This window comes from Rattus norvegicus, chromosome 3 (genome assembly GCF_021556685.1).
Source record: "Rattus norvegicus strain SHRSP/BbbUtx chromosome 3, alternate assembly SHRSP_T2T, whole genome shotgun sequence".
NCBI lineage: Eukaryota > Metazoa > Chordata > Mammalia > Rodentia > Muridae > Rattus > Rattus norvegicus.
In genome coordinates, this window is record NC_141536.1 from 52,776,047 (window position 1) to 52,801,046 (window position 25,000).

At 41.9% G+C, this 25,000-nt stretch overlaps 1 long non-coding RNA gene and 1 pseudogene across 1 annotated transcript; one reads left to right on the forward strand and one right to left on the reverse strand.

Annotated features, from left to right (window-relative positions):
* Nucleotides 1–11,585: 11,585 nt before the first annotated feature.
* Nucleotides 11,586–17,605, reverse strand: LOC147995495 (uncharacterized). The gene is made up of 3 exons (XR_015684350.1): nt 17,362–17,605; nt 12,166–12,666; nt 11,586–11,968 (listed from the first exon to the last, which is right to left on the reverse strand). It is a non-coding gene; the product is annotated as an uncharacterized LOC147995495 (long non-coding RNA).
* Eif5-ps1 (eukaryotic translation initiation factor 5, pseudogene 1) lies at nt 12,460–15,832 on the forward strand (annotated as a pseudogene).
* Nucleotides 17,606–25,000: the final 7,395 nt, after the last annotated feature.

The window sequence follows — 25,000 nt, forward strand, 5'->3', positions numbered from 1 at the left end:
CCTGGACTCTGACCTCATAGGTAGCATTGAATATCCTAGTAAGATCACCAGTGTAAGGGGAAGCCCTGGGTCCTGCTAAGACTGAACCCCCAGTGAATGTGATTGTTGGGGGGAGGGCGGCAATGGGGGGAGGATGGGGAGGGGAACACCCATAAAGAAGGGGAGGGGCAGGGGTTGGGGGATGTTGGCCCGTAAACCAGGAAAGGAAATAACACTCGAAATGTAAATAAGAAATACTCAAGTTAATAAAAAAAGAAAGAAGGAAAGAAAGAAAGAAAGAAAGAAAGAAAGAAAGAAAGAAAGAAAGAGAAATGGGCAAAAAATCCAAGCACACCTTTAGAGTACTATGTGTACAAGGTTGATGAAAGAAATATAAAACATCTATGTTGAAAGTTACAAAGCATTCGTTTCCAAAGGAAATTAAAGAAAACCTAAGTCCAGATAAGCCATTGCCGTGGATTTAAAGAGTTTATTTTGATAAATTAGAAAAAAAAACTTATGTACAGCTTAAAATGTCATCAAAATGTCCATGGGTTTTTCTTTTTTTAAGACAGTGCTAAGATGAATCTTAAATGCAGATGGATGCATTAAGGATGTGAGACAATTGGAGTGGTGAGAAAAGAGAGGTTCTGCAGAGTAAACAAACCTGATTCTCTAGTTGATGAAGCAGCAGAGTCAGAGACAAAGGCAACCCAGTCAGTGGGAAGGAGTGAGGAATGCCAAACTAGCCGCCATCTTCGCCATCTTCGCTGGATCACTTACTTTTGGCAAAAGAGAAGGACCATTACTTGGAGACATTAGAACTTCTCAACAACTAGCTCTGGAAAGCTGGATATGTGAATGTCGAACCAAGCTGCATTCCATATGCAAAGCTCAGCGCAGACTGGATAATTGATGTATGTGTGAGACCTTTTAGAAGACAATGTCGATGCAGTTGTTCTTACTGTGGGGTTACCATCCCCTTCAGCTCCTTCAATCATCCTGCCTCTTCCATAGGGGTCCCCAACCACAGTCCAATGGTTGGCTGTAAGTTAGCTGCTGGTAGAGCCTCTCAAAGGACAGCCATGCTATGCCCCTGTGTGCAAGCACAACATGGCATCAGTAATAGTGGTGCCCTGGGATGGATCCCAAGTTGGGTTGGTCACTGGATGACCTTCTCAGACCTGTCAGAACTCCCAGAAACTAAGCCACCACCCAAAGAGCATACATGAGCTGGTCTGTGCCCTTCACACACACACACACAGAGAGAGAGAGAGAGAGAGAGAGAGAGAGAGAGAGAGAGAGAGAGAGAGAGAACAAAGGACTGTCTTGTGTGGCCTCAGTGGGAGAGAATATGCCTAATCCTGTAGAGACTTGATGCCCCAGAGAAGGGAGATGCTGGGGGGGAGTGAAATGGGGGAACAAGGGTATTGAGGGGAGCAGCCTCTCAGAGGCAAAGGAGAAGGGGGAGGGGGTGAAGATCTCTGGGAGGGGGGACTAGGAAGGGGAGCAGCATTTGGAAATTATGTAAAATTATTTTTTAAAAAATGCAATGTAAACTTGCGTGGCTTCAGAATGGACTGTAAGAACATATTTGTAAACGATGTAACTTATAGGTGACTCACATCCAAAATATTTGAAAAAAAACTCTCAAAATTCAACGGGAAAATAAAAAAAATAGGCAATCAAAAATATAAGCACACATTCATCAGATAAGACACACTGATGGCCAATAGGCACATGAAGAGGTGCTTAAAATATTTAATTTGCCTCCAGAGAAATAGCAATTCAAATCAGAATGAGACACGTTTACACCCATTCAAAGGCTAAAATAACCGAGTAGCCAGAGTGTTGGGAAGGACATTGTTAGATTCCAAATAGGAAAGTGCCCAGCCTTGTCCCCAGCTGACTGCCAGTGCTATTGGGGAAAGTTCTGGAAACTTGAGGAGGCAGGACCCAGCTGGAAAAAATAGGTCACTGGGGTGGGGGCGGGGGGTTGGGCCCAGGGAGGGTGCGTCTTTGCGGTCTACATTTGCCCTGGCCCTTTCTTATCTCTTTCTGTCTCTTCTTCCTTGCCACTGTGAGGTGAGCACATGTGCTCTCCTATAGCACACACACACACACACACACACACACACACACACACACACACACACACCCGTGACTTCTCAGTCTCTGCTCAAGCCTCAAAACAATGGAACCAGCAGTTCGTGACTGAGACTCTCTTCCTGGAAGTTGTTTCCATCGGGTGTGTGTCACAGTGGTAAAAACAACAAATCTGACTAACAGAGAAACAGAAGTCTCTGTATGTAAACCACACACACTTAAAATGTAAAACATAAAAGCATGCATTCTCCTGAACTCTAACAGCAGCAAACGCAGTAGGAACTCACGGTCCCCAAAGTGTCCCCAGGTCCCTTTGTGATTGTTTTCTCCTATCCTTTCTTGCTGCCTGTTGCTTGGTACAGCATGCTTTGGCCATTACTGGAGTTGGTTTGCTTTTGTTGTTGTTGTTTTTGCTGTTGTTTTTGTTTTTGTTTTTTTTTAAACCTTTATATAAGCAGAATCATATAGCACGCATGGTTTTGTCTGGCTTATTTGTCTGCCATATTTGTTTAGCTCATCCGTCTTATTTTGTAGATGAGTAGTTCATTCTTTTGTATTGCAGAGTAGAATTCCATTTTATGGATATTGAGGGACAATGGAGTTTTTTTTTTTTCCCATTTCTGGCTACTATGAACTGTGTTGGTTGCCACTGTCAACTTGACTGGATTTGGGATCACCCAGGAGAAACAGATCTGGGTGTGTTGCTGAGGAAGTTTCAAGATCTCTTAATCTGGTAAGATAGTGGGTGATAACCCATCCCATGGGCTATAACAGCTAAGGGGAAAGTCAGATGAACATATCTTCCTTTGCTTCCTGACTGGCCTAGATACAAGAAAATGCCACTGCTGTAGCTGTGAGCCCTACCTTCCACTAATCTTAACCTGCCATGATGAACTGTATCTTCAAACCGAGAGCCAAAACAAGCTCTCCTCTGTTGCTTACAAGAAAAGTAAGTATCACACAAATCAAACTGCGATGAACGTTCTTGCATGATATAAGCCCTGCTTTCAGCAAATAATTTGGTAAGAAGGACCAGATCAGGTACACATTTAATGTTTTGCAAAATTGACAAGTTACTATTGAAACTCTGAACAGTGAGGTCAGAGTCCGTGCTCTTCTCCCCTTTAGAAATGAGGAAATTTAACTCAGAAATCATGCTAAGTTGCTCAACGTAGCAGAGTCAGCAATAATATGCCAAAAATAAACTTAGTTCTCTAGACTCTACACTCAGAGAAGTTTCAAGAAGACCACAGACATTCTTAAATCCTTTTTTTTTCTTAACATTAGGCTGAGACTAACTGTATTGACAGTATCATCGCTAAACAATGGGAATTCAGAGAACGTCTATTAAAAATTTAGTTCCTGAAACATTCGTGTGTTAGTTTGTTTTCTGTTACTGTGAAAAAACACCACGACCAAAACAACTTGGGGAGGAGGGGGTTTAATTTATCTTGAAGCTTGCACTCCGCCATGAAAGGAAGTCAGGACAGAAATCCAGGGCAGGAATCTGGAGGAGGCAGGAGCTGTTGCAGAGGCTTGCTCCTCCTGCCTTCTCATACACCTGAGGACCACCTTCCCTGGAGTGGCAACCACCCAAAGTGGGCTGGGCCCTCCCAAATCAATTGCCAATCAAGAAAATAATCCACAGGCTTACACAGGAAAATCTTATAGCGACAACTCCACAGTTGATGTTCCTTCTACTCTGATGACTCACTCTTGTGGCAGATTGACAAAAGCAGCAACAACAACAACAAAAACCCCAGCCCCCTAAGGAGTCCAGTAGTCTTACACGTAACATATCTGGCATAAGAATATTCTCTGGGAAGGGAGCTTGACATGGTGCCACTTATTGGCACCCTTGCGCAAATAAATCACTTTAACACAAAGTGGGCGTAAGGTTCTATCATAGGAAAACCATTTATACTTCTATTTGTTTAATCTAGTCTTTCTTTAGACATGTCTGAATGCAGAACTGTTTCCCTGCGTACAAACTGTATCCAAATAAACATCGTGCTAACAAAAACACGAGTTAACTACGTAATAAACTTTAGGGATTTGTGTGAGGGCTGCCAGGGCAGGATTACAGCACCTGAAGAGTGCTAGGCTCCCTCCGGCATCGTGAATAACTCGAGGAGAGCCACAAGTCCTGGAGAGGTAAAAGTCTTGCTCCCAAGCGTCTCCCTGAGCCATCTGTACAGATTGTCAAAATGCCAGAATAAATCATTTTACTCTTACAGCGAGACGAAACCTTTGGGGACTTGTTAATTTTCAAGCTGCTATTCTTTGCCATTTGGAGCTTCACTTCAAGCCTCTTCAGAGCTGATGAGCAAAGACTGCCAGCCCTATGTAAGTGGGAAGCGTAGCTCTTGAGTCCAGCAGATTATGGGTCCTCGTGCAATTAAAGTGGAGGGGAAGCCTGGGAACAATTTGTTAATCTCCGTGGCCTTTTGTCTGCAGAAACCGAATTATAAGATAGACTTATGTCCAGATCATATTTGCGGTCAGGGAAGGATTCAACATTTATTCAGACTATGTAGATTGATTGCCTCTTATGGCTATTAACATCCAGGGGCGTGGTCTGCTTACCCACCAGTAAAGGAAATCACCCCAAATCAAAATGGTGAGTACTGTGATGTTCAGAAAGTATAGTTTTTCAATTCTCCTTTTTTAACTGTTGCCAATGATCACAGAGGGATGAAAGGGGAAGGAGGGTATGTAGGGTGAGCTCTGCAGAAGTGCTCTGGGCAGCTCATTCGCCCCTTATCCTATCTGGACTGTGTTTTCCATTTTCCACCTTGCTCTGGTCTCCAAGTCCTTCACTCTCCTCTTCCTGTTCCCTCTGGCTTCTGGACTTGTGGGAGCCCCACAAACAACCGAATCTCAAGTTCAGCCATCTCCTGCAAACCTCCTGGCCTAACTTTGCTTGCCTGGTGTCTGCTCTCTCTCCCTTCAGCCCCAGCTCCTGCCACTCACCACTCACCAAACTTCATAGCTCCCCACTGCTGTTGTATTGCTATTTTCTCTGAATTGAAACATTCCCTCCTGGAGGGAGGAGGGAGAATCACAAGACTGAAGAATCTCAGAACATTAAAGACTCACAGGGCCCCCAGTCTAAGGTTATAAAATCAGGGCAGGGCCGGGGGAGGGGATGCATCCCTGTGGATTTGCTGCAAATCAGCCTGAGAACTTTTGAGTTACAGCTTCCCTGGGTGGTCACTCATACCAGCTGGGCAGGCTTTCCAGTGATGCCTCTGCCTTGAAGTCATTCATTTCATATGGAAACCCCTTCTGGATGCTTCTGTAAGGAACCCCAATAAACCCCTTGCTTCACCAAAGTGGATTTGGGTAGAACTGTTTGGTCTGTCTTTGGTGTCTTATGTGGAATGAATAAAGGTTTGTTCATGTCTCCCTGGGAGAGGCCACATAATATTTCACACACACACCGACCCCTGCAGGACCAGGGATTAAGAGGACCTGGTATTAGCAGTCCCAGCAGTACTAATAGCAGGGACTTTATCGCCTGGTTCTCTTGAACTCATTCTTTTGTCAATAAGAGTCTCCTTACTAACCCACAACGATCAAGTCCATGAATGTGCTGTTTCCTGGCATAACTGTGACACACAGCCCTTTCCTAATGTTGAAATTCCTACCGAATTACTTAATAGTTTGTGCTGTTACAGATTGCAATATGAAAAGTCTTTCGAAACAGATGCTCTCCTTTGAAACAGTGAACTTTTAGGAAATGGACATGTTTACAAGTGAAGGTATTTGGTAATCAGACAGTAAGTGAGAACAGTTTTCTCAGTGAGTCCAGGAAAGTGTTTTAGGGCCTTAGACTGGCTATCAAAAGCACCTGGAACCCTGACACGAGGGAATGAGGGGTGGGGGAGACCCTAAAGGGGAGGCCGGCCTAGATGACAAGATAATCCCAGTCTCATTAAAAAAAAAAAGGAGACCTCTTTTCTAGTTTCTTCATGCCCATAAGAAGTCCTGGGATCTGTTGCTTCACCTTAGACTGTCCTCTGGCCTTGCACCCCAGACCTGGGACTTTGGGCAAAGGATAAAGTCAGTTGCTCGCCTTGTCTCCCAACTGCAGCCACTAAGTAAGGAAGCCAAGAGGTTCTGTAGCAGGACACATGCTTTCAAGTTCTCCTCTCACTCTTGCTTTGCTTCCCAGTTTCTGTTTCCTATAAAACACCTCTCTCTTCCCCCTCCTTCCTACTATTTATTCAATGGCACATCCATAACTGATAGGAACGAGAAGTCCCACTGGCATTTTTTTTTTTTTTTTTTTTGCTTTAGGGTTTTAGGTTTGTTGCTGTTGCTGTTGTTTCTGTTGTTGTTGTTGTTTCTGTTGCTGTTGCTGTTGTTTCTGTTGTTGTTGTTGTTTCTGTTGCTGTTGCTGTTGTTTCTGTTGTTGTTGTTGTTTTGAGACAGAGTTTCTATCTGTGTAGCTCTGGCTCTCCTGGAACTCACTCTAGATCAGGCTGGCCTTGAACTCTAAAAGATCTGCCTGCTTCTGCCTCCTGAGTGATGAGATTGAAGGTGTGTGCCACCACTTCCCAGCTAAGGCAAATATTTTAATTAATAATAAGAATAAAAGAATGGATTCAAAGCCTCTCCCCTAAACTTTCTTTTTTTTTTTTTATTTATGTATTTAATGTATGTGAGTACACTGTAGCTGTCTTCAGACACACCAGAAGAGGGCATCAGATCCCATTACAGATGGTTGTGAGCCACCATGTTGTTGCTGAGATTTGAACTCAGGACCTCTGGAAGAGCGGTCAGTGCTCTTAACCGCTGAGCCATCTTTTCAGCCCTCCCCTAAATTTTCTATCTAACCCCATAGCCTTCCTGGACGGAAGAAAGGATGTGGTGCTAGCTGAAGGTGTTGGGAATGGCGGCCTAGTCTTTCTCTAACTACCTTTAGCTCCACTCACCGTTACAAATCACCCCGGTGTTTCACTTCTGCACACACATGAAATGTTTTGAACTTGTTGACATCTGGCCATTCCTGTGGGAAGGTTGCATATTTAAATGTCATCCAGGAAGAGCTGTAGTCCAAAAAGACTGAGCGCAGCTGCTCCAATGAGAAACTAATAGGCATGCCGTGGCTGCAGGAAGTCCCCAGTGAAGTGCTACAACTTGAGAGAGGAGTTCTTTACTGTAGTGGTTCCATTATTATATCCCCATATTTCGAGTGGGTCTTATCTGTGGAACATTGCTTCTCCGTTTTTCCCTTGTATCATAGGACACAGTTTTCAAACCCTCAGCTTCTTAACTGGTCCACCCCATTTGCTTCACCTCCCACTCTCTCTCAAGGAGAATAATAAAAAAAAAAAAATTAACCTACTTTCTGATGTTTGAGTTCATCAGTCCAGGCCTTTTGATGTTAGCAAATGGGGCTGTTTTCATGTTTCTATTATTACAGTGTGCTCACACCGAGTTGTTTCTCTGAAAGCAAAAAGAAGAGTGTGGTTTAATAGGATCCAGTACTAGGAGGATGACAGTGTGTGCACTCCATTAACAAGATGAGACAGAAGCCATTCTTGTCTTATGGGCTTGTGAACAGAAGGGTTGTTGTTGTTGTTACTACTACCATTGTCTGAAATTTAGCTTAATCTCTCCATTTCTCATTTTAATGGCTTTTTTTCACAAAAAAAGAAAAAGAAACTGCTGGAGTGGAGGAGAGAGATGAGATTACAACTTAGCAACTGGAGACCATCTTAACTTTGTAAAATATCTAAGCCTATATCAGCTTTGCATAGAATTAGTTGATATTTTTAGCTTTTGTTTTTATTTATTTATTTATTTATTATTTATTTATTATTATTTATTATTTATTATTATTTATTATTATTCTCACTAAGTATTCCGGGCTACCCTGGAAACTCTCTACATAGAGCAGGCTAGCCTTAAAGTCACAAAGATCTTCGACCTCTGCCTTTTGAGTGATGAGGATTAAAGGCGTGCACCACTAGAACTGGCTCTAACTGATGTTTTTAGTGACAAGTCTGAAAAAGACTAAAATTTTCATATGTACGGATGAAACTCTTCATCTCTGTTTACCTCTAGTCCTGAGGTGAAAACAGTTACATGGTTGGTTCTTGAACTGCAGTAGGTACTTCTATGTTCTACAAAAGAGGACACAGAGGAGGTATGGCAGTTTTGAAAGGGGACTTGCCAGGGTCTGGCCTGGTTGGCTGCAGCAGAGGCCTGTGAGACATCCACTGTTCAAGGAAGCCCTGGCTGTGGAGCCTGTTGAGCTCTGCTCTGCAGCAGGCTGCAGAGTACTGTGATAATGGGCCGCCTTGCAGACAGAAGATCTTGGAAAAATTTGCAGGAGAAGCTCACTGGTAGCCAGTTGCTTAAGGACTGCTGTGCTTCTATCTGGGCCTTGGAGACAGAAATGTCTGTAGCATTTGCTAGCAAAGAGCAAGTCCTGATGCCCCTCCACCAGGCAGGTATGGCCAGGGCACAAACCAAAAGAGAGCAAGGTGCAGAATAGAGTGGAAAACGAAATCGGGGCTCAGAAACAGACTCCGCCATAGAAGAGAGGTCTGAGGATTGGGATCCATGAGCAGAAAGGCCAGCAAGGCAAGAGCAGGGATTGAGAATGCACTTGGCACACTCCTCCCATTAAATTCTGATCCGATCCCAGAAATGTGAGCTACATCTTCAGACCTTCAGACACGTCCTTCCCCTTACTCAAAACCAAGAAGAAGAAGAGGAGGAGGAGAAGGACGGGGGAGGAGAAAGAGAAGGAGGAGAAGAAGAAGAAAAAAAAGAAGAAGGAGAAGGAGAAGGAGAAGGAGGAGAAGGAGGAGGAGGAGGAGGAGGAGGAGAAGGAGAAGGAGAAGGAGAAGGAGAAGGAGAAGGAGAAGGAGAAGGAGAAGGAGAAGGAGAAGGAGAAGGAGAAGGAGAAGGAGAAGGAGAAGGAGAAGGAGAAGGAGAAGGAGAAGAGAAGAAGAAGAAGAAGAAGAAGAAGAAGAAGAAGAAGAAGAAGAAGAAGAAGAAGAAGAAGAAGAAGAAGAAGAAGAAGAAAGAAGAAGAAGAAACAGGCTGCTCCGAACTTGTCTGTAACACACTGCTTCAAGTCACACAGATGTCTTTGTCCTTGCTTGGAGGCAACTGGCAGCAATCCCATTAAAATTAGCTGGAAGCAGCCATAGCGAAAGGATCTACTTGCTCCTTTACAAGCGCCGCTGGCTGCAAGGTCTCAAACTCTGCCCCTTCGGCTCTCTCTTCGCCTGTGCTCTGGTCCCTGTCTAATGTGCCCTTGGTAAGTGATTAAGCACTAGTTCTCAGGGAGAGGGGAGCATGATGTCACTAAACCCACATGTGTTTATTGCAAGTCTTACTTGTAGAGATGATGCACAACACACTTTATTAGTTTCATGTGGGATCTGTTACTTATCCCCATTAATGCTTGCTTTGTGAGGTAGTTGAAGTGATTGAAGTGTTTTTATTTTATCTTATTATTTTTAATTACATGTCTGTGTCATCTCTGTGTGTGTATGTGCCCATGAATGCAGGTGCCCACAGAGGCCAGGGGCCATCAAATACCCATGGAGCTGAAGTCAAGAGAGACTTTGAGTCACCCAGAGTGAGAGCTGGGCACTGAGCTCAGGTCCTCTGAAAAGGCAGCACACTTCCTTAAGCACTGAGCTCCAGCCCTGTTTTAAGGCTTTTAATCTGCTACCTGCCATATTGTCTATGTCCAATGACTTAATGTGGCTTATATAGTACAACTGTTTATACTCTGTTTTTGAGAAAAGGCCTTGCTATGCGAGCATACACTATAAGCTAATCTTCCTCAAAGACGTAACAGTTCTGCCTCCGCTTCTTGAATGTTAGGATCTCAGATATATACCACTATGCTTGGCAAAAGTTTATTATTATTGTTGTTGTTGTTGTTGTTATTATTATTGTTTGATGTGTGTGTTTGTGTTGTTGGATGTGTGGTGTCAATACTTGTTAGTGTAGGCATAGAGGCCAGAGTTTGACGGCACGTTTTTTTTCCTTTGATCATCCTCCGCCTTTATTTCTTAAAACAGGGTCACTAAGTGAGTGTGAAGCTTCTGTCTCAGCCAAACTGCCTAGTCATGAGCGTCTAGGATTTACATGTTACCCTCACCTGCTCACAGCCCGGGAGTTATGGCCAAACATCACTGTACCATGTGCCTGGGTCTCTGTGCTTTTTGAGTCTCCATGGTGGGAAAAAAATGTCTTTCTTGAAATAGGCTAGATTCTTGTGACGGGCAGCTGGACCTCTTTTCCCATTATATTTCACACACTGATCTCCTTCAAAACCGCTGTTCAACTGATTACCCATTGTTGCAGACAAAAGACTTTCTGCATAAAGAAGGGACCGGTGTCTTAGGCCAATATACACTATTCTTTGAACGAAATCTCTAAAAATGGCCATGAATTAATAGAATCATGATCATCTTTCCTGTTAGATGAAGTAGGATCAGCAACTTAGGATTCTCAACAATAGTTTTAAAATAATTTCCCAGACGATCTGTAAACGCCCTTTTAAGAAGATAAAAATCTGTATGTTGCAAAACTGGAAGGGCTTAGTACTGATTTCTCTGAGAGCTTCTTTTGTTTAGAGTTTAGAGTGACATTTATATTAGAACTGCCGAAAATAAATTGATAACAGCTCACCAATTCTGTCCTTTGTTTCTGAAGAAGAGGGATCAAACACCTGTCTTCTTGTATAATCACATGGCTATGATCTTGCGTGTGTGTGGCTGGAGGAAGACTTGGGGATGGGTTTACAATGCAGACAAGCACTCCTTCCTGCTTCCCTCAACAAGAAAATGTATATCAGACACATGACAAATATTACAGAGTCCCAAGGGTATTTTTCATCTTGAAAGTGTCCTCCAAGTAGACCCTGGACTTCAACTAGTTTTTCTGCTTTGTTCATGTAACAGTTCTTTACTGAGTTCACAGATACTTTGCTGATGAGGGAGCTCACAGGTAAAAAGAATAAGGAAAGTTAATCTTTCGCATCTAGTATATTGTCCCATCTGGCTGTAACCTGAGTGTCCCCAGGGCAGATCATTTGCCTACTGCCTTTCCTACTCTAGTAAGGGAGAGATTGCTACAAGCCAAGCCTTGGATTCATTAGATGCTCCTGTAAAGGGGGGGCTGCCTTTTTTGCATTAATGTAACTTTCCTTCCATCCCCCCACTGTCACTGTCCTGAGTTTCACAGCTTTGTGCCTGACTGACTTAGACTTCCATTATGTTTTACCCAGATTGCCCTTCAGTGCCATGCTGGTTGACCACTCTTTTCCTTTGAGATGATATAATACCTTGATAACTTGTCTACCATCTCATTAAAAGCTCTTACTCATTGTTCTAGGACCTATGGATTAAGAAATTCTTTATCTGTCATGGTTCAGCCACACGCTCGTGCATGCACACACACGCACACACACACACAGAGAGAGAGAGAGTGTGTGTGTTAAATATATGTAGAGATTCTCCCTCTTTTTTTAAATTGCTTTTTTATTGGATTTTTTATTTACATTTCAAATGTTATCCCTTTTCCAGGTTTCCCATCTCCCCCTATTCCAATCTCTCCCCCTTCTTATATGAGGGTGTTTCCCCACCCAACCATCCACCCCTTCCCACCTCCCTGCACCGACATTCCCCTACACTGGGGGGTCCAGCCTTGGCAGGACCAAGGGCTTCTCCTCCCATTGGAGCCCAACAAGGCCATCCTCTGTTACATATGCAGCTGGAGTCATAGGTCTGTCCATGTTTAGTCCCTGGGGGCTCTGATTGGTTGGCAATGTTGTTCTTATGTCTCCACTTAGGCTCCTTCACTCTTCCCTCTCTCACAGGTGTAGATTTTCAGATTTATGGATCTAGCAGAGGTTAGAAAGCTAATATGTTCTTATGGTCTTACTAAGACTTAGAATTACCTTCTTGCTCTCCCTCAAAGAACAATATAACCTATGATTTGGTGTGCCCCAAATAGAGAGCTAAGGCTGATATTTCTTCGCAAAATCACCAACGAGCCAGGATTCCCATTATTCTTTTAGGCCAAAGCCTGACTTCTTACCTTATTGAAGCTGTAAAAGATACAGGCCTGTGTTCAGAAGGAACTCCTGGATATTTTCAGATGATGGAAATTCAGAAGTCCGAGAATACAAAGGTTTTATTCTAGCATTAAAATGTCGCTGTAAATAACGTCTCTAAGAGAGACTGACAAAAACCTATATGTAAGTCAAAGAACCTTAGGATCCTTCCCACCCAGATAAACTCAAATGCCATTGCAGTAGAGAATAGAACACTGTCATTTTATGTTTGGAAAGAATAGTTATATCAAAAAAGAATGTGTTTGCAGTCAGAGCGAGAACATTCCAGAGGTCGCCAGGTTCTGCGCTGCTGGTGTGGACGCGGACGTCGCTGGGACAGTCCCTCCCGCTGCTGCCCAGCCGCCCCTCCGCTCGCTGCCGGCCCGCCGCTCCGGACCCGGTTTCCAGCGCCTCTTCCTCCCAGTCCCGGGCGAGCCGCGTTGGGTTTATTTGACGAAAACGAGCTGTTGCGCAGCCATTGGTACCTGTATTGGGGAAACATAGCATACAAGCAAGAAGCTTACAGCCTCAGTGGCGAAAAATTTTTCATGTCAGAGACCGAGAACTCTTAGAGTCGTTTATGTCATCCCTTCTTCTCCAGACAGAAGATACCAAAAAGTTGCAATCAAAGATCTGTTCATCTTATTGATAAAGTCACTAATAAGCCAAAATGTCTGTCAACGTCAACCGCAGCGTGTCAGACCAGTTCTATCGCTACAAGATGCCTCGTTTGATTGCTAAAGTTGAGGGCAAAGGAAATGGAATCAAGACAGTTATAGTCAACATGGTTGACGTTGCAAAGGTGCTTAATCGGCCTCCAACGTATCCCACCAAATATTTTGGTTGTGAGCTGGGAGCACAGACCCAGTTTGATGTTAAGAATGACCGTTACCACAGACCAGTTGTAATGGTAATAGCAATGTCTAATAATCATTATGTTTAAGTGTTAAGCATTTGTTAATTTATTTAGCTTCCAAATCAACTCTATGGTATAAGCAATTATATATTATTTCTATATTAAAGAAAAAAATAAAAAAAAAAAGAATGACCGTTACATTGTCAATGGATCTCATGAGGCGAATAAGCTGCAAGACATGTTGGATGGATTCATTAAAAAATTTGTTCGGGGCTGGGGATTTAGCTCAGTGGTAGAGCGCTTACCTAGGAAGCGCAAGGCCCTGGGTTCAGTCCCCAGCTCCGAAAAAAAAGAACCAAAAAAAAAAAAAAATTTGTTCTCCCTGGAAAAGCTGTTGCTGCTGTTGATGCATAACACACTGCTATTATTGGTCTTTTTATATAAATATAAATATATATATACAGATATATAATTTGAATTTTTTGAAACTTTACCTGTGCTGTCAACTTTCGAAAAAAGTATCCCCGTTTACTGTGTTGAGTTGGCACTGTACAGAAATTAACAGCCATATTGGTCTAGAAATGTTGAACTTAAGTTTTTTCCATTTGTACAGGGGTAACACACTGTATTAAATATGTAAGGTCTTATATACGTGGGTTTGATTACAAAAACTAATAAAGTATTCTCTAAATTAAAAAAAAAATTGTTCTCTGTCCTGAGTGTGAGAATCCTGAAACAGATCTGCATGTCAATCCAAAGAAGCAAACAATAGGTAATTCTTGTAAAGCCTGTGGGTACCGAGGCATGCTTGACACACATCAGAAACTCTGTACATTCATTCTCAAAAACCCACCTGAGAATAGTGACATTGGTACAGGAAAGAAAGAGAAAGAAAAGAAAAATAGAAAGGGCAAGGACAAGGAAAATGGCTCTGTATCCACCAGTGAGACACCACCACCTCCACCACCAAATGAAATTAGTCCTCCACATGCTGTGGAAGAAGAGGAAGGTGGTGATTGGGGGGAGGATACAACTGAGGAAGCTCAAAGGCGCAGAATGGATGAAAGCAGTGACCATGCAAAAGGTCTGACACTTAGCGATGATTTGGAAAGAACTGTAGAAGAGCGTGTTAACATCCTGTTTGATTTTGTTAAGAAAAAGAAAGAAGAGGGCATTATTGATTCATCTGATAAAGACATTGTGGCTGAGGCAGAAAGACTGGATGTAAAAGCCATGGGCCCTCTCGTTTTGACAGAAGTTCTCTTTGATGAGAAGATAAGAGAGCAAATCAAGAAATACAGGCGCCATTTTTTAAGATTTTGTCATAACAACAAAAAGGCCCAGTGGTACCTTCTTCATGGTTTGGAATGTGTGGTAGCAATGCATCAAGTTCAGTTGATCTCCAAGATTCCACATATCTTGAAGGAGATGTATGATGCAGACCTTTTAGAGGAAGAGGTCATTATCAGCTGGTCAGAAAAGGCCTCTAAGAAATATGTCTCAAAAGAACTTGCCAAAGAGATTCGTGTCAAAGCAGAGCCATTTATTAAATGGTTGAAGGAAGCGGAGGAGGAATCTTCTGGTGGTGAGGAAGAAGACGAAGATGAAAATATTGAGGTGGTATATTCGAAGACTCTCAGTGTACCAAAAGTTGAAACTGTGAAGTCTGACAACAAGGATGACGACATTGATATTGATGCCATTTAAAAGGATGGATGCAACTTAGCTTAACAGTGTAATGCTGCAAATGTTTCTCCATTATCAGCCAGAAGTGCAACATGTATGTGCAAGAGCTAAAGTGGCTTAACATCATGCTACACTTGATACTAAAAAGCTATTACTGTGAGTGGTCTATAATTAAGCCCAATGAGACATCTAGGGAGTCCGTACATATCAGTGAGCAGTTGTAGTTTGCTTATTTATAGCATGTTTCTTTCGGAAAAACTAGTGGTGGACACATTTGGATCACATTTATACAGTTATAAAAAATAAAGATTTGATTTTGTTCATTCTTCAGACTTTGGGCTATGAATGGCTTATACTGAAGTAATTGGCTACTTTTAGGATGTTACACCATTTAATAACTTAGACTTCTTAAGTTTGGTAGATTGTTAGGTACTGGAGACTTGAAGAATGCAAACAATTATAATGACCTTACTCAGCCATTAAGAAATGAAGTATTTTGAAAGTTGTATCTCCAGTCCATTGAGATTGGCAACTGACAATTCTTGTCATTCTAAGGAAATTTGATGATTTAATGACAGTGTGACATCCTCATGAGAAGTAAAAATGACCTGTGTGTCCTATGGTTTAAGAGCAAATTTTGAAACTTGGAGTTGTGGTTTTTCAGTTTGTGTACACTCACCCCGAATTGTAGTCTATTGAGTCGTGTGCATTGCACGTTGGATAAGCCAGGGAAATGACAAATAAGTATTTTGTGTGTACTTAGTGGTTGCTTTGTACTGAGAGAAAAGCTTTGAGGTGTGATTAAATCGTAGACTCTGATTCTATTTGGGAGAAACAGGAAAAAGGTGCACTTAATCTAAAACAGCATAAGTTTTCAACTTTTACCCTTAAATTTTACCTTATAATTTCAAGATGTTTAGACATACTGTATCTTGTGTTTGATGTGTTCCCCCTCCCTAATATTATGGTTTATTCTTTAATGCCTTTTAATTTTGATATAATAGCTTGTACTTTAGATTTTGGTTGCTATCTTGCCAAAATAAGTGTTACTGTTTTTCAAGCTTGATCCCCTTCCCTGATTGTCTTATTTAAAGAGAAAGTTAAACTCATACTTCTGAGTCAGAGCCTGTATTTTGGTTAAGACTTGGGATATTTTTTACTTCACATTGAATATAGCTGGGTACCTGAGAAATCTGGTGATGGCCACTGGGTGGGTGCAGCTAGCTAAGGCCTGACCAGCCCATTCAGAGCCTTGGACTTCAGACACAAAAGTGAGTTTCTTACCCACTTGCTGGTGTAAACTCTATCTGGGGTCCTGACTATATTTGAATACTTGTCTTCAATATTAAAAAAACATAGCGGGGTTGGGGATTTGGCTCAGTGGTAGAGCGCTTGCCTAGGAAGCACAAGGTCCTGGGTTCGGTCCCCAGCCCCCCCCCCAAAAAAAAGAAAAAAAAACCTTAAAAAAAAAACATAGCACATTTTTCTTTCTACAAAAGTACATTCTGGAGTTAAGAACCCATGTGGTTGATTTGTGTGTGGCGTGCTAGCTCATACATTATTTGGATCTTATTCTTTGTATCATCCATCTCACAGATTATAAGACTTTGATTAATGTAAAAAGTATGCATTAAAATCATACCAAACATTTGATAAAATTAAAACCTTAAAAAAAAAGAATGTGTGTGTGAGTGTGTGTGTGTGTGTGTGTGTGTGTGTGTGTGTGTGTGTGTGTGTGCTTGCCTGTGCGTTCATTTGTGAGGCCAGAGGTCAACATCTAGTATCTTCCTCTATTACTCTGTACCTATTTTTTGTTGTTGTTTGGTTGGTTCATTTGGTTTGGTTTGATTTGGTTTGGTTGTGGTTTGCAGGGATGGGTAAGGTCTTCACTAAACCTGAAGTTTATTACCATTTAGGCTAGACTGGTTGTCCACCAAGCCCATGAGATTAGCCTATCTGTGCTTACCAGCTCTGGGGTTACAGACCCACAAGGTCACCCTCAGGTTTCATGTGACTGCTCTGGTCCTCATGGTGATGCAGCAAGCTCTTGGCCCACTGGACCATCTCTCCAGCCCTGAAAAGTGATTCTTTTGTTGTTTTTGTTGAAACAGATTGAAGAAGAAAAGAAAGACCAAAAGGCATGATAACAATATGCCAAGTGTCCTGTCAGTCAAATGTGCTGAGTAGCATAGCTGTCCCTCACTCTCCATGGAGGACAGCTTGCATCACCCCATTGATGACAAATTTTGTATGTACACTGGCCTATTTTCTAAAATGGCATAGTATTTGCATATAACTTATGAAAAGCCACACGTACCCTTGAACTTAGCTCTCACAGACTTGTGATCCCTGCCTAATGTAAATACTGTATAAATAAGCAACTACTATCCTCCGTTGCTTAGTGCACCTGGCATAGAAAGAAACAGTTCATGTTTAATACAGGTACAAGTTTTTATACAAATACCCTCTGTCTGTGGTTAGTTCAACCCACAGATGCAGAAACGCCGACTCAGCTACAGTTCTAGAGACATGTGTTAGGCTTCACTGCAAATACATTTCTGAAAATACTGACGAAGAAATATCACCACGAATACTGCCTGCCCTAAAGTCTGCATGTTGATAATACACAGATAATTACCATTTAAGAACTTCTCCATTCCCTCCGTGTGTTTATGGCCATCTACAGAGTACGTCGGTTGAGAGCTGACGGCTCTGTCTTCTGATTCTGAGCCTTGTTGCTGCTCCACCTCCCTTACTTGCCCAGCCAGGTGACTTCTGCCCTGAGTTAAGTAACTCTGACCCGTGTGCCTCAAACCAGCCCATGGGTCTGACCGCATTGCTTTGAAGACATCTGTCTCCACTAGTTGCTACTGAGAAACAAGAATGAGGAAGCATTGTGGCCCTGTGATACACAGAATAGTTCTCTTCCTGAGCGACAGCTCTCTGTATCTGTGGATGGAACTAACTGCAGCTAGAGCTTATCCCTATATAAAACGTGTACCATTTCTTTTCTGCAAGCGTCATGTTCACTGAGCAACAGAGGATAGCAACTGTTTATACAGTGTTTATTAGATTAGGCCTGGACCACATGTCTTTGAGAGATAGTGTCAAGTGTGTGTCTGTTTGATTGCTCATTTTCCATCAAGAACTAATCTGCCAAGCATTCCCAGGACATACTCTCGACATCGTGAATGGTAATAAGCTAACAGTAATAAGCTTATCCGCCTGATTAGCCTCCCTTTGGTCATAAACCAGGAACACAACATTTAAAAAAAAAAAAAGACACACAAGAAATGACTCGTAGCTCTTGTTCGTAGAAAGAGAAATTAGACATCTGAGGGTAAGGGGAGAAAGATTTAAAGCCTTCATGAATGTTGAGATTTCTTTTTCTTTCTTTCTTTTTTTTTTTTTTGGTCATATGCATTTAGTTTCTTAAAACTGTATTTTTGACTGTGCATGCGTGTGCGAACTTCCAGACTTCGTCTTTTCCTGCGCCTTTTCTTAGCTTCAGAAAGAAAAGTTCAATACACGCCCCAACGTTCTAAGCCTTAAGTCATCATGCTGACTGAAATAAGCAAGTCCCAAGAAGGTAAACATAGCTGCATCGCCCCACTTACATAAGACAATATAGTACTGAAATTCGTAAAGTCAGACAGTGGGTTGGTGGTTTCCTGTGGCTGAGAGCAGGGAGGACTCATGTTTTGGGAAAATTTGGGCATGAAAATTAAAAATGTAAAACATGGCTGCTCTAGGTAGCTGAAACCCAATGATGACACTGGCCTACAAGCATGCAAATCGCTAATATGAAACTTTGAGGGAAACAGTAGTGTGTGTGTGTGTGTGTGTGTGTGTGTGTGTGTGTGTGTGTGTGACTGAGAGAGAGAGAGAGACAGAGACGGAGAGAGGGAGAGAGAGAGAGAGAGAGAGAGAGAGAGAGAGAGAGAGAGAGACTGTGTAATGTTCCTAAAATGTCCCTGCCTTTCCTTTCCTTTTTTTTTCCTTTAAAGAACATTAAACCACTAATTACCTGCCTGTATGGTGCTATCCTCCCACTATCCACTGGACTTTTCTAGGCTACTTGTCCCAATCAGTCATTTGTTTGTTTTCCATCAAGGACTAATCTGTCCTGAATTCCCTTAGGGCACTCTCTCTGTCAGGACATCATGAATGGTAATAAGTAAAGCTGGTCCCACGTCGTTCTGGAAACAACATCTCTACCAGAAAGCCCCTGAGAAATATCTGGAGCTGAGTAACTTTGCAGAGCTCAGAAATCATCCCACTTGGTTGGCTGCCCAGAATGCCTCAGGAAAGCATAAGCTAGAAGGAGTAGTCACTGAGGAATTGTACATTCCTCCATGCCTGACCTCTCTAGCTTCTCTTCATTGGAAGAAAAATATTCCTATCAGGAAACTTCCATGCAAACATAGTATTTCCTGTGTGTGTCTTACATTTTTTTTTCCTAAAATAAGCAAGCCCATCTTCCAACGTGTGACTCTGCCAAGATAATATCATTTGGAAAGGTATGTTCAGAAAGTTTCCCAGGCAACTGAAATGTTGGCAGGGATATCACTGAGAATCGTAGGAAAGTAACGAATGGAGAGAGGAGGTGGAGAGAGCGTGTCAGTGTGAGAGTGCAGTCCGTCATGTCTGAGGCTCTATGAGGGCTGGGAAAAGGCTGTGCCAGGGAAGTGGTTATAAACACACAGGGAAGTGGTGAACGAAACCCTCTGCCAAACTCAGGAGGCCGGCAGAGGCAGGGAAATGGCATCACTCAGGGCTGAGACAAGAGTGGAGGAGCTCAATAGTAATTAGTGGCTGCATAGTCTACAAAGACTTCATTAATATTCCTCTGTTACAAAGGGGCACCTGCAAGGCACTACACATGAGCCCACTAATGAGCACATATGTGCACTGGGCTAGGAAAGGAACGAGAAAAAGTGTTCCTGTCATCCGCTTTTAAAGCAGGCTGTTCAGCAAATTCTATATTGTCTCTTTCTGACTGGATCACTTCCCAGGCCTGTAAATCACAACCATCCTTTGCAATGGTCCCTCCGGCTGTGTGGGTTATCACCGATGGGTATTTCATTTTCCACCATGAAGTCCATAAATTAGGGCACGGAGACTTGATACCGTTTGAAAGAACATGAACCAAAAAGTAAAGGTTCTTTTGACAGGGGATGGGGTTGGAACCTTTTTCATGACAAGCAGCATTTATAAGTAAGGCTGTTTTATTTTTGTATAAATATAACAAAAATCTAATGGTCACAGACTTCTGCTTTTGAGCACAGTGGTACAAGGCACTGTTCTTCTATTTATACCACATTTTAAAATGTCAAGGGCAGTCCATCTCTAATGGGAGGAATGCTTGATGAATTATCATTTAAGTTTCTCATCCTTGTGACTTATTTTATTTCTAATGAGTTTATTTGAGCATATACTTATATCCAGTGGCACCCAATGCAGTGCATATCTTTAAAACCTGAGAGAATTATTGCATTTTAATATCTGCTCAAGGCATGTCAGATTATAAACAGTAACTGTGACAGAAAAAAAGTAGTGAGAAAAGGAAGAGGAATACACTGAGTCTCAGAATAATCTTGCCTTTTAAGTAAGCACTGCTAATATTCATATGTGTATATATGTGATCTAATGCACTGGCTTAAAGATTATAGTCTGAGTCTTGGTAGGGATTTTGTACTCATACCACAAACAAATTAGTAAATTATCAAGGCAAGGGCTTCTAGGAGAAGGAAAATAAGATCTTTATACCATTAAGCTGTTTTGAGGTTGTGTGGCCGAGTAGCAGCCCTCCCAACAGCTGTAACCTAATCTTCGGAACTGGGGAATGCTACCTTTTGTGGCAAAGAAGATCATGTAGATGTGATTCAACTAGGATCATCAGAGAGTACCCAGGTTTATCCTGTCAAGTTCAGTACTGTCACTAGGACGGTTTTTGAAGGAGCAAAACAAGATCAGATTCTGGAAGAAAAAGGAGTAACCATGGAGTCAGAGGAAGAAAGGGGGGTCCAAATCTGAGTCCCAGAAGGAAGGTGACCTCTAACGGTCAGAGAACACAAGGGATCATATTCTCTTCCCCAGCCTTCAGGGTGAGCACAACGCCACACACTCCTTGGTCCAGGCGTAGAAAGAGTCACAACAGACACTGGAGTTTCTGACTCATTAGGGAATACACATATGTTATTTGAAACCTCTGAGTGAGTGAGATTTCACACACTTGTATTAAACCAGTGCATGAGCCCGATGAAAAGCAAGTCAGACTCATTTGTCCATCTCGCTGGCACATCTCACTGACACAGGGAAGCACCTGTGCTCACCTTTTTAAACAAACGGCACGCAGAAGGAATTCTTGGAGTGATGTTAAGAAATTAACAACTTACCATGACTCTTTCCCTGCCTACATACAAACTTACATTACTTACATCAGGGACACAGGAAGAGGCTGTAATTCACTTAGTGATATTTAAAGTGGCTTTTGAAGTTAAAGAGAGGGGGGTGGTAATGGTAGCAAGGACTGAGAAAGAATCTCACTTATGAAGCCCAGGCTATTATCAAACTGGTCATCCTCCTGCCTCCACCTTTGGATTATAAATGTGTACTATTGTGTGTGGCTTAAGAAAATATCTCCTTTGTTTCCTTCATAATTCTATAGACTGTATTGAACCTTTACACATTCACAACACTCCAAACTAATAAGTTATGTTGGAAAATGTTTGTTTTTTTTTTCAAAATCTCTGAGTAATGTTTGCTCTCTTTTTCTCTTTTTTCTCTTTTCATCCCTCCCTCCCTCCCTCCCTCCCTCCCTTCCTCCTTCATTTATTCATTTTTAACTTGGGAACGTGTCCCATATGTCTCAAATACATGAACTCAAATTCTCCTTCTGCCCTAGTCTCTGAGTAGCTAGAACTACAGGCACACACACACACACACACACACACACACACACACACACACACACACACACACACCTTATTTCTTCTTTTGTATAACTTATGTTTTAGGATCCCTCTGAGACAACTGATATAATCAATGAAGTCCAGATGTATCAGTTAGATTTGTCAATAACAAAAACAAGATAGCTCAGAAAATGACCCCTGACCTGAAACAGTACCTTAGGAACTTCTTAGAAACTGACAGTCCAGTCACCATCTTGACAATGTTGACAATGTCAACATTGACCTCACAGTCTCTGGGCTGATGCTGAACTCAGACCCTTGATTCACTGATACTCACCTTTGTTTCTTCTCTCCTCTTCCCTTGGAGAAACAGATGTTCTTGCCAGAGCCACTGCCTCCTTAGCAGGTGTCCCTTCCCATTTCTTTGGTCATTTATTTCCTTTTGAGGATGCATGGCAGGAATAGCTTAGTGCATAAATGTCAGTTATGGACATGGCTCCTGACATGAAGGAACTGGAAAAGTGAGAATTTAACACCTTCATCGTAAATACTAGAAAGGAGGATCTGCATCCATCCCATAAAGCTGCACACTGAACAAAGTCCCTGAACATAGAGGACAACGCTCAGACACTGGGCAAACCATGCAGTTATTTACGTCCACTGTGTCTCTTTAGATTGACTTTCTCTCCCATCGACCAACTCCCAGGTGTGGTCGCCTTTATCTTTTATGAGGTAGAAGTGTCAGTAAGTTAAGAAGAGTTTTAAGAAGAGGAGGCAGGGGGCTAGGGATTTAGCTCAGTGGTAGAGCGCTTACCTAGGAAGCGCAAGGCCCTGGGTTCGGTCTCCAGCTCCGAAAAAAAGAACCAAAAAAAAAAAAAAAAAAAGAAGAGGAGGCAGATGAAACAAGATTGTCTATGTGTGCACTACAGTTGAAGTTGGGTAACAGGAGCTAAAGATGTATAATCCTACTCGTGTGTTTTATTTTTGTGAACTAAATAAAAGAATGAAGAAGACATTCCATAGAGTCATATTTACTTGGGCATATATTGATTCCATCCCTTTAGAGAACTAAAGGAATCTCAAGTGTTTGCAATGAAGATTTGAGTGGGCCATCTCCACAGGTGTCAATCACGAGATCAGGCATGAGCCAAGAGAACGAGTGTCCACTGGGTAAACGTTAATATGAGCTTGGTGGCCTCCTTGAATCTGTTTTTCCATATGATTTTAAAAGTAAAAGTAACTTTAGCTTTTCAAGAAAGTCTTTGATGATATATTGGCCCTTTGCCATCTAAAAAGACACCATCGATCGCTAACGTTTGTTCAACATATTTGTCTATTCATAGTGAAGCAAACAAACCAGGATGTCCTTTGACAAAAGAACGTAAGAAGCCAGAGTGTTTTCTTCTTTCAATTATTTTAATCTGCATTTCAAGAATGCTAACAATTGGGTCACAGATTTAGATATTCTCCAGGGGAAAATATTTATGATTTCAAACACTGAGTAGCTAGCTATGTGCGAACACTGGTACATGGTTTCTTCTGTCATGCTCATTGTCTTTTCTAATGTGAGGGATTTGTGATCACTTCTGTCTTTCCAAGCCTAATTTGGAATGGAATCATTTTTCCAAAAGAAACTCGTTCAGTGAGGTGGGTAGTAAGACCCAGGAATCAGCCAGTCTTTGCCTCTCCAGCACTAAGTAATTGCTTTCTGATTGGATTTCAGGCCTTGTTGTTGCTGCTGCTGCTGCTGCTGCTGCTGCTGCTGCTGCTGCTGCTGCTGCTGCTGCTGCTGTTGTTGTTGTTGTTGCTGTTGTTGTTGTTGTGTATACACATCATTTTTGAAGGGGGAGCTCATAATGCCATCAAAGATTGGGGTTATGTAAAAGAATAGGACATATCCAAATAAATTGCACCCGTAATGTCTTCTTGAAGAATTGTCAACAATCTGAGTCACAAATTGTGTGTGTGTGAATGTGTGTGTGTGTGTGTGTGTGTGTGTGTGTGCGCGCGCGCGCGCACACGCGCGCGCAAAACCAACCAACTTTCACCCTCTATCCTAAGGTTCTTGAGGGAGAAAGTTCAGTATTGGTGAGGCCTTGCCCATGAGGATTTTCCTGGAGTCCCACCTGGCTTGTTGCACATTGGCAGAACTGGTAAAATAATGGAAAACCAGACTGTGAAAGAAGAGAGGAGAAGCCATTGTTGCAAAGGTGATAAGAGACCGTGGAAAACTACTGATATTTTCAGCTCTAAATTTAGTTTTAAAAGACTCTAAAGGCAAGAATACCAATAAATTAGGTCACAAAAATAAATCCCCACACCCAGGAATATATGAACATTGCAAAGTCACTCAAATTGGTGGCTTATTTAAAGATGGAGAAATGGAAATTGAAAGAAAGAATAAGGGGAGAAGAGCGAGCGAGTGAGAGAGAGAGAGAGAGAGAGAGAGAGAGAGAGAGAGAATAAAGTTGTCGGTAATAAAAAGGAAAAATGGATCTAAAAGGACTAAATGGGAAAAGTTGGGGTGAATATGATGAGATACATTGTAAAAAGTTTAAAGACAATAAAATGCTTTTTGAACAAGAAATCTGCAGTTCAGTCAAATGGGGAAAACAAAGTTGAATCCATTCCATACTGACCTCCAAACCAGGCAAAGGCTGAGTGGCGACGGTACATCAGACTCCAGTGTCTTCTTGCTGTGTATAATCTGTACAACAGCCTTGTAAATTTTATTTAATATCAGTGTTAGTATCAGTGTGTGCATGTACAATGTGTACATGTGGATGCATGTATAACAGCATGTGTGTGGAAGTCAGAGCATAATTTTTGGAATGAGTTCTTTCCCTCCACCTTTACATGAACTCCAGGACTAAACTCAAGACACCAAGGTTTTCAGACAGTGCCTTTATCTGCTAAGCCATCTTTTGGGTTCTTACCCAGCATTGTAAAACTCTTGCTTTCCTCTTCTATTTATTTATAAAATGAAAGGAAAAATGGTACTATCAATATGTGACTTCTAATAATATGTTTATATGTATACATGTATATGTGTGTATGCATGTATATGTGTGTATGCAAACATGTATATATATGTATATGTGTCTGTATAAGTGTGTATTTGTGTGTATGTGTACATGTGTACATGAGTACATGTGTATGTATATATGAGTATACACGTATACATATAGATGTATAGATGTATATATAAAACACATATACACATAATGATTTCAAGATGTGTTTATCTTGCCTACAAAAAGGATGTCTGCCTTATTATATTGTCATGCTTTCTGTCAGATGTACAGGTTTTTCTTGTTCCCTGAGTACAGTCACATATCTCTACCCTGGGACCTTTGCATAGCA